Source organism: Silurus aristotelis (genome assembly GCF_946808225.1).
Source record: "Silurus aristotelis genome assembly, chromosome: 1".
NCBI classification, from domain to species: domain Eukaryota; kingdom Metazoa; phylum Chordata; class Actinopteri; order Siluriformes; family Siluridae; genus Silurus; species Silurus aristotelis.
In genome coordinates, this window is record NC_139574.1 from 31,387,471 (window position 1) to 31,398,813 (window position 11,343).

Genomic DNA, 11,343 nt, shown 5'->3' on the forward strand with positions numbered 1-11,343 from the left:
AGAAGAAGAAGAAGTGGAAAAAAGCAATCTATGCACTATTTTAATGCCAGAAAAAAATAAAAAAAAAATGAAAAGGAAATTGCATGGCAACTGTACCCAGAATTGGAATGTAACAAATTACACATCATCTCTTTACAGTACTCAAGGAACCTGGCTCATGGTGACAATATTTTTAGTAGAATAATAAAATAATATTTCTTTTACTTGTACTGAGGTGACAACAGTCAGTACAATTATGCAAAAACATGTGTACATAAAAGCATTTCACAGCTCAGCATCCAGTCTACAGGAACATAGAACGTGCTATCAATTGAGTGAGCTAGACTATAGTGCTGTAGCTAGCTAGATTTTCAGAGGTTATACAGTGTAACAATTTTCTATTGTACTCGGTAATGCTAAGGATAATGTGTAAGTGGCATCTTTATAGTCAGCTAAGTAGCTAAGACTATTGTTTTACGAATCAACATAAGCTAATGAATCAAGCATGATATGGAAAGCCAAAAGTATTTGACAGATCTAGTCAGATGTTTTTTTATATATTTTTTATATATATACACACAGAAAAATACACACACTGTATAAACAAAGATTGTGGACACCGGACCCTACGTCATCCCATTCCACATTTATTCCCCATTTGCTCTTATAATAAATGCACTAGGTTTTGGAGTGTGCCTGTGGATATTGTGTGTTATTTAGCTACAAGGGTTTTTGTAACGTCAGGTACTGATGTAGGTGAGGAGGCCTGGGGTGCAGTCAGCATTTCAGTTCATCCCAATTGTGTTTGATAGGGTTGAAGCCAGAGCTTTATAGCAGGCCACTGTAGATCTTTCAATCCAACCCATGTAAGCCATATGTTCAAGGAGCTGGATTTGTGCACATTGGCATTGTAATGCAAGAACAGGTTTGAATCTCCTAGTTCAAGGGAAGGGAAATCTTAATGCTATGGAATCCAATAACATCCTATACAATGGTGTGCCTCCAACTTTGTGGTTTGGGAAAAAAACCACATATGGCTGAAAAGTCAGGTAGTATCCAGTATCAATAGTAAAGTAATAATCCAGTGCAATCTAACATTTTTAAATTACTTGTTTCAGTTGTAGTCATGTGCCATTTTAATTATAATGTTACCAAACAACTAATGTTCTCTTATGTGTAGAATTATTTGGTGACTCATTACTTTTACTCATGTGAATTATTACTACACTAGCAGTTCTTTTTCAGCACTACCTTTTTTCAAGTGAGGTTCTTCTTGTATGCTTTTCATCACTGTAATCTGAATTGATATTCAGTACTCAGTATTTGTTTTTTAATGGTCAAAAAGGGAACTGTATTGATGTCACTGGAAACTGTAATAATGTAACCCTGTGTGTCTCTACTGTTCATTTGTTAATTTTTATTGCCACCTGTTATGTCTAGTGAATACCGTAAAGAACCAATAAAATATTTTTTTTTTGGCAGCTTGTGGATCACATAGTGGTATCTACTGGACACCATTAGCAACCATTAGGACAGTATTAGGCCTTCAGTTCACTATAATGTTTTTTAAATATATATATATATATTTTTTGTTTAATGATGATCACACATTGCATAATAGAAACCATTTGGTAACAGTGTTAATGGTTAACAGCATATAGTTTGTAATGGGATTTGTAGCTGAAACCATTAGAATAGTATTTTATTTATTTTTGCATTAATTACACTATTTGACAAAAGTAATAACACTATTATGCCTACTTTATATTAGTAAGCTGGTTACCTGATTTTATTTGAATCACTGCATTTAAAAAAAACGCAATTGTAAGTAATTGTTAGCCCTGGAGCTCAAGAGGAAGCTTTTATTGCTGTTATACCTGGATTTTATTTACAGAAAATGTCATAAAAACAATAAGAATGTGGCATGCTTGCCAGCTCCGCTCTTTCTTCATTCCTGATATGCACTTGTTTTCGTAGCGTTTCAATGGAATCTTCCGCAGTAAGGAGAATGAATAGTGACAAAGAACGTCACATGGGACATCGCTTTGCAGTCAGTATTAAACCTATTCTAAGAAACTTCCTTCGGGTCCCAGCATGCTCTCCTCGAGGGTTGCAGTTTAGGGAGCCAAGTTACAACACACGTATAGCGATATACACACACACATACACACAAATATGCACACACGAATGCACACATACTGTGTAGCCGCAATGCAGGCAAAAAAATAGCATAAGCCACTGAGGGAAAATGATTTGTGCTATGTTTGATTTCATTGGAAATCTCGACTGCAATATTTACAGTCCTCTCCAGTTGATACTGTACTTTGTTTAAACTTGTTTAAAGCAGTGAGAAGAAACTCGTTTCTCAGCTCGGACATCGATATTCCTTCCCGATCGATCCTGAGAAACACGGTTCTGCTTAACTCTTGATTAAACAACAAGTAAAATATATTATAAAATAGGCAAAAGAGCCCTTGCATATCTATAAATATATAAAATATTCATCTGGCAGTGCAATTCTTGGCATTGGTTAATAAATAGGAAATTGCAGCAGGTGGCCTTATCTAGAGAGGTTTACAAAAGTAAATGGCTTTATGGATTTTCTTTTTAATAGCATGATTTTTCCCCAATCAATTTGTTTTGTTTCATTCGGGTCGAGAAACGAGGAGAGTTTGGAGTTTTGCTTAGAATGACATTCAAATGCTTATGCAAATGATAGGTATGTAGACGGCACACAATCATGTTGTATGGTTACACCTCTGCCTGAAGTCCACTGAGGTGAAATTGGCAGCTCTATGGTACTGACTAAAAGCTTCCTGGCAATGTTTTTTCAATATATATATATTCCTAACATGATCTTGCATAAGAGCATGCAATATGTATCTGTCCTGTAGGTCCTATAAAGGTCATATCAAGACGAGTCAGTTTGACTTTTGTGATTTTGATCTTCATTTAAAGGCATAACACTTTTATCGCACTTAGGCTATAAACATTGCTTATTTCACATCAGTCTTTTTGCCTGACTGACCTTTTCACATATGATTGAGCTAATTTGACCTTACAAATAGATCAAAAACGTATCCAAAATTGCTTAAGCTAAATTAATGAGTGCTCTGGGTACTCCTCTGGTGTCAAGGTGCCATTAGCCATGGTAATTATACACTAATGGGTTTCCTGTGTGTTTGATCATTAGCTGTCATCAAGAAGAGTCAGCAATCAAGGTGCAATAGCTGAACAGAGTGAACCTGCAAAGTTTGGAGGACATGATTCTGGTGTGTCCACTGGTCTTTTTTAACTCTCACAGTGACGTAACAATGGTGCAAATTTTCCTTCGCAGGCTGGCCCCATTTAATCTTCAATCGCAAATCCCAGAACAAGCTCCCGAGCACAGACGAAAGAAGAACATGCATAACAATATTCATAAATTCTAGCTGTGTTTCATTGCGTTGGCATGACACAGCCAGCTCCCATGACAATAACTGTGTTTTATTCCTATTGAGCATGTTTCACACTGATTAAATCAATCCTGTTATCATTTTAAAAACGCTTACGTTATTGACATAACAAGGCTCCAGCAAGCATTTATTGTATGATCCGAAGTTTAACACAGTTAAACAAGCTTTAATGTAATTGTTAAAGTGGCAGCCCGAGGCAGTGCTGCTGTATGAGGAACGTAATTTTGTGGCACCTCACAGCTGATCTGATTATTCCATGTAATTTATCTCTTTGCAGTGTTCCATCCTCCACTTGTGCCATTCTTGATTAAGGGCTACTTCGAGTCTCCATTTTTGCCAATACAAGCACTCTTTCATCAAGCTACAGAACTCAGGCACACATCCCCAGTGACTGATATACAGTATCTCCGAGAGACAAGGAAATGTTTTTTTGCTGCTAAATATTCTGTAAGTTACAGCCACTTAATGGTTTTTCTATGAGCTAACTGACTTTTAGTACATGACATCCACAGAGAGATTAATTACTCATTCTCTCACATTAGCCATTGACCAAGGCTTGCCTCGACCATTACTCCTAGGATAGCTAATTTAACGTCACGAGCACCAGATGGAAATATTCTACTCAGTCTGCAAAAACGTGTTTAAACTTTAAAAAGCCATTGAAATCTAACGTGTGCTGTTAACAGCTCCCAATCAGCCAGATGGCATGCCATTTTTGTTTCATTTACATCTTATATCACAGCAAATCAAATCAATGTGTACTGTACCCACAAAGCCAATTCGATTGACTTTGTTTCTTGATGGGGCATGCGGTTATTGGAAGAAAATCAACAATAAATTGTCATTGTAGGCAAATTGTTGTGGTATAACACAATATTTACTTATGAATTTGGTTGGATCTTTTATATAGATATAATAAAAAAAATTTTGTTTAGTATTATGGATCTAGTCAATGCATATGATGGGAATACATTCTAAATGGTACACCATGCATTCACACATTCACACCAAACTTTTGTTTAGAGTAGAAAACATGCTTATGTGTTTTTGGGTAGTTGAAAGGAAACCAGATGCATTTTATAGTGTCATAGGGAAAACATGCAAAACATGCAAGACAGTAACCTGAGCTCAGGATCAAACCAGAGACTATGGAGCTGTGAGGTGACAATGCTTCCTAATGGCCATAGGTTTTCTATATTTAATAAAGTGCAATCAAATAAACAATCTAAAGTCAAGTCAAGTCAAGTCAAGTTTATTTGTATAGCGCTTTTCACAACAGACATTGTCTCAAAGCAGCTTTTTCACAAATCAACAGTTAAGGTGAATGGTGTGAATTTGTCCCTGATGAGCAGCCGTGGCGACTAATGTATGCATCTTTATTAATGTATGCATCTTTATTTTTAACTGAAGTGTGTGCTGATATATATATTTTACTGTACAAATCCCCTCTACATATAACACTGTTACAGTAGCGTTTTGAGATATTGACCAAAGTCCTTCAATAGAACTTAGAAAAATACAATGATTAAGATTTTAAATTCACTTAAATTCATTTAAATTCAGACTTCTTTTTTTTTTATCAAATTCAATCATTGTATTATTTACAGTTATTAAAAATAATATACATATTTGAAAATAATTTAATGTTGTATAATATATATATATAAGCCCACTTGCTGGCACAAAGAATCTACACAGTGTTTGCAAGTATAAGGATGCATATTTTGTTTTGTTTACACCAATACTAAATCTAAATCCAAATCCAAATCTAAATCTAAATCTAAATCTAAAACACTATATGCAGAAAGGTTTAGGGACACACAACCCAAAACTGTTCCAGCATGACAATCCCCCTGCACATAAAGCAAGCTCCATGGAAATATTATTTATACCTTTAGGATGAATTGGAATGCTGACTGCATTCCAGTCCCTTGTGGCTGAATGAGCACAAATCTCCACAACCAAACTCGAAAATCTAGTGAAGCATCTTCCTAGATGTCAGGGAAGCCACCTGCCACGGCCCTTTCGGTAGCTGTCACAATGCCTCATTCTGCCACTCCCGGCATTAACGAGAGGCAGTTGTCTCCTGTTCTTAGCGATTCCCCTATATAAGCCTCCATTCCCATGTCACTCGTGTCGGACCTACTCAATGGCTATGGAGATCGACATAACTTGAGAATGCCAGCATTCCCCGCTGGTTCCGTGGATTACCCCGTTCCTTGGATTCCTCCAAGAGCCCAGTGGAATTCCTGGCTTGCTTCTCGGCGAGTTTGCCAAGTGGGGGGGATTCCTATGTAGCGTCGGCAAGTACGTGGATGTGCCGTCATCCCAATTCCCCACCGAGCGGGCCAAGATCGCTTTTTGTATGTTTCTTCTGTCTGGAGATGCTCTCTCTAGAGCCAGCAGGCTGTGGAGCACTAAGGAGGGCGAGGGAGGTTCTTTCATCAGACAACTCCTGGGGATGTTCGGGATGACAACGGCAGATCTCCACATCTGCACCTTCAGTTCCTCCGAGAGCGCCGCTCCATTCCAGAGTTCCTCCGAGCGCGCTGCTCCGTTCCAGAGTTCCGCCGAGCGCGCCACTCAGCTCCAGTGTCCCGCCAAGGATGTCGTACCGCTGCCTGGCCGTGAAATGGACGTAGAACAGCCGCCTGGCCGCGAAAGGGACGTCGTACCGCCGCCTGGCCACGAAAGAGACGTTGTACTGCTGCTGGAGTGCGACACGAAAACCCCTCTGGATAGCCCGTCTCGCCTCCAAGTCCCTTGGAAGGCGACGTTTCGCTTTCAAGTCCCTCTAAGGACAACATCAAGCCCCCAAATGCCCCTGAAGACGAAGTCATGCTTCAAGGTCTCTTCAAAGGCGTTGTCTCACTCCACAGTCCCTACCGCCATGACGTAGCCCTTCAAGACACCGCCAAAAGTGCCATTATGCTTCAGGACCCCATTGAGGACGGCATGACGGTCCCAAGGTCCTCTGAGGGTGACTACACTGTCCCAAGCCTCTGCGATAGCACCATTGATCTGCCAGGTCCCTCCGAGGGCGAAGCCGTGCTCCCAAACCCAGTGTATAAGACAGTGTGTGTGTGTGTGTGTGTGTGTGTGTGTGTGTGTGTGTGCATATATATATATATATATATATATATATTTTATATTGTTTCTTCAGATTGCACATTTCTTAAATGCCATAATCTTATAATCTTTCACTTCTGCACATTCCTCTTTAATGCCATAGCCTTAGAAACATTTGTCTGTACTTCTTAATGATGTCCACACATCTTTGCACTGTTATAGCCTTTATATTTATTCACTGCACATATGCTTACATATATATCACATGCTGTAAATATGCTACATATTTATCTGCACTTTTTCCATGATTGCTACATTTTGCACTTGTAGATGCCAAACTGCATTTCGTTGCAGTGTACCTGTACAATGCAATGACAATAAAGGCCATCTATGCTACATGCAATCTACAGCCTTCTGCTGTTTACAGTGAGGACAGAAGCAATAATACATACATACATATATATATATACAGTAAGGAAAATAAGTATTTGAACACCCTGCTATTTTGCAAGTTCTCCCACTTAGAAATCATGGAGGGGTCTGAAATTGTCATCGTACGTGCATGTTAGAGAGCTTTGAGCTCCCTCCAAAGATTCTCTATTGGGTTTAGGTCAGGAGACTGGCTAGGCCACGCCAGAACCTTGATATGCTTCTTACAGAGCCACTCCTTGGTTATCCTGGCTGTGTGCGTCCGGTCATTGTCATGTTGGAAGACCCAGCCTCGACCCATCTTCAATGCTCTAACTGAGGGAAGGAGGTTGTTCCCTCCTACATGGCCCCGGTCATCCTCTTCTTAATACAGTGCAGTCGCCCTGTCCCATGTGCAGAAAAACACCCCCAAAGCATGATGCTACCACCCCCATGCTTCACAGTAGGGATGGTGTTCTTGGGATGGTACTCATCATTCTTCTTCCTCCAAACACGTTTAGTGGAATTATGACCCAAATGTTCTATTTTGGTCTCATCTGACCACATGACTTTCTCCCATGACTCCTCTGGATCATCCAAATGGTCATTGGCAAACTTAAGACGTGCCTGGACATGTGCTGGTTTAAGCAGGGGAACCTTTCGTGTCATGCATGATTTCAAACCATGATGTCTTAGTGTATTGCCAACAGTAACCTTGGAAACGGTGGTCCCAGCACTTTTCAGGTCATTGACCAGCTCCTCCCGTGTAGTTCTGGGCTGATTTCTCACCTTCCTTAGGATCATTGAGACCCCACAAGGTGAGATCTTGCATGGAGCCCCAGTCCGAGGGAGATTGACAGTCATGTTTAGCTTCTTCCATTTTCTAATGATTGCTCCAACAGTGGACCTTTTTCCACCAAGCTGCTTGGCAATTTCCCCGTAGCCCTTTCCAGCCTTGTGGAGGTGAACAATTTTGTCTCTAGTGTCTTTGGACAGCTCTTTGGTCTTGGCCATGTTAGTAGTTGGATTCTTACTGATTGTATGGGGTGGACAGGTGTCTTTATGCAGCCAACGACCTCAAACAGGTGCATCTAATTTAGGATAATAAATGTAGTGGAGGTGGACATTTTAAAGGCAGACTAACAGGTCTTTGAGGGTCAGAATTCTAGCTGATAGACAGGTGTTCAAATACTTATTTGCAGCTGTATCATAATACTATTTACTATCATAAATAGTTTAAAAATCATATATCATGATTTCTGGATTTTTTAGTTTTTTTAGATTATGTCTCTCACAGTGGACATGCACCTACGATAACAATTTCAGACCCCTCCATGATTTCTAAGTGGGAGAACTTGCAAAATAGCAGGGTGTTCAAATACTTATTTTCCTCACTGTATATATATATATATATATATATATATATATATATATATATATATATATATATATATATATATATATATATATATATATATATATATATATTTATTTAAATATATGTACACTTGCAATCAAAAATATTTAACCCCTAAAGAGTTTTAAGGATTTATAAGTAAAAATCTTTTTAAAGTGCTGGATTCTGCTTTGGATGGCTTCTTAATGAGTTTAGTGATACATAAAATCAACACAGAAAATATATAATGTAGTATTTGTGTGTAACAGTATATTTTGTTAAGATCCCCATGTCACAATTATTCAACCCCTATATATTATTGTTGTTTTTAAAGCTTTCTGACCGTTTTTATGGCCTAAAGTGGAGCTGAAACATCATTAAGCCTTTGGGAACTCTATAATGATCCTTCATTTGCTTCAGCTGTGATGCATATATAAACCCCAAATATGAAGGTGTTCAAGGTAAGTTGCAATCATGGGAAAGCAAGACAGCTACAGGATGACATGATGAAAGCTGGTACAAGTGCTTCAGTGGCAACTATAAGACATGCACTGAATAATCAAGGACTTCAAGGCCGGACCCCAAGATGCACTCCACTCTTGACCTCAGGGAACATCAGGAGTCGACTAGATATATGCCAGGAGGAATTTGGATAAAACTACAGAGTTCTGGGAGACAGTTCTATGGACTGATGAAACCAACCTGGAACTTTTTGGACATATGGACAATCAGTATGTCTGGCATGCAAAAGGTCAGGCTTATGACCAGAAGAATACCATCCCCACGGTCAAGCACCGAGGTGGGTCAATAATGATGTGGGGCTGTTTTTCTGCGGCAGAAACTGGCAATCTTGATTGTGCACCTGGCATCATTGATTCCCAGAAACACTAGGTCATTTTGAAAAAGAATGTGATGCCTTCTGTTGACAAATTAAACCTTGGTGATCATTGGCTCTTCCAGCAAGACAGTGTCCTGGAGTGGCCTTCTCAGTCAACAGATTTAAATCCAATTAAAAATCTTTGGTGGGATTTGAAGAAGGCAGTTGCAGCATGGAAGCCGTCAAACATCACTGAGTTAGAGGCTTTTGCACGTGAAGAATGGGCAAATATTCCAATCGAGAGGTGTAAGAAGCTTGTCAGCACTTATCGAAAACGCTTGTTAGAAGTTATAAAAACTAAAGGGCGCTCCAATAGGTACTGAAGCTGTGGTTTGAATAATACTGCACATGCTGAGGTTTTCGTTGGAAATGAGGATGGTTGGACTAGAAATGAGTTTATAAAAGGGATAGCGCATGTTGGACGTTTTGGTGACAAGGTGAGGGAGGTGAGATTAAGATGGTTTGGACATGTAAAAAGGAGGGACATGAGTTATATTGGTAGGAGAATGCTGAGGATGGAGCCACCAGGAAGGAGGAAAAGAGAAAGACCAAGGAGGCGGTTCATGGATGTGGTGAGGGAAGACATGCAGGTAGGTGGTGTGAAAGAGGCAGATGTAGAGGACAGGGTGGTATGGAGACAGATGATCCGCTGTAGCGACCCCTAATGGGAGCAGCCGAAAGAAGAAGAAGAAGATGCTTATGTGTTACAAGACTTACAATTTTAATTTGAACTTCAAAGTTAAGTCAACTTCTGTTGTCAAAATAACTCAAATATGTATCAATAAATATTGTTTGTTATTTCACAAGTTTTTTTTTTTTTCATTTATTTTCATTATCTTTCATCAACATCACTGTATTGTCTATATATATTTAAACATTGCAATAATGCTGCTGAATATATTTGCTTATATTTCCCCAAATGTACTTTTCAAATGCTCTGGATTTTCCGGTCCCTCTGGGAAAAATTTTTTTGGTGCTGCCATGGATATACCCAAGTACCAGAAAGAATGTATTAGCATAGGGTCTTCCTGTATGTATATGAATAATTCAACATTTGTATTCTAAATATCTGTGTTGTCCTTGTAATAAACAGTTTTTTCTGTGTAGCAGTATGTGGTCTGAATTTTATTGTAATCCATAAAAATGGGTTGTTGATAATTATTGAGACTACCATTAATATTTTTAACCTCAACAAAAAAAATAATATGGGCATGTATGCTATATACATAATTTACATAATACTGATGTTACCAGATGTTCACAAATGCTTATATTACCATACATTTTACATTTAATAAACTCCAATTGATTGTGTTCACAAGGGAACCCAATAACAGTATAGTAGGATCTGGTAAAGAGCTCAATGCCTTTTTAAGTGGTATCAACATTCTATTGACCTTTTGAAAACTTTCTGCCTTACAGTAGCTCATCTGTAGTAATATGCCACAGTACTGGACTGCATATTGCTTGAGTGCATAGTATATAAAAATAATCTAGCCTCGGCTGTACTTGTTGCTATCATGTTGCAGACTGCCTCTAGAAGCAATGTTAGCACAAGAATTTCATGCCTTTTTCGTAAGCAATCACACTGGAGCCTTGTATTTCCTTCCAAAAATCCTAAACCATGGATAGATTAGTGTAAATCTCACCATTAGTTGATTCAAAAAAATTTTGGTGGCCAGACTGGGGTTTGGTGGATGCCTAGAGAACATTACTCCTTCAGATAAGTAATAAGTAGTAAATGTTGTGAATAAGGAACAATTTAATGCAATTTAATGAATGAAAAGGATGAATGAATGGTACACATTGCATCACATTATGGAGAACTCAGTTTTCCTATTTTATGGCAGCTTTGGGGAAGGCAGATGCTTTTAGTGTTGCCCCTGAAAGAGGATGTTTTTCATTTTTCATTTGGTTCCTCTCAAGGTTTCTTACTTTCTGCTGTTTCAGGGAGTTTTTTGCCACTATTGCCTCTGGCTTGCTCATTAGGGATCAGGATACAGACCTGGATTGCTATACAATTAAATTATAATTGAATCGGATTGAACTTGTTTGAGAAGGAAGCAAAGTATTTATACAAATGCTTTGTTAAAGGAGGAGAGGAAGAACACGAATGGTTTGTATATAGCCTAACCTTCAACAACAAGTAATACCTTGGG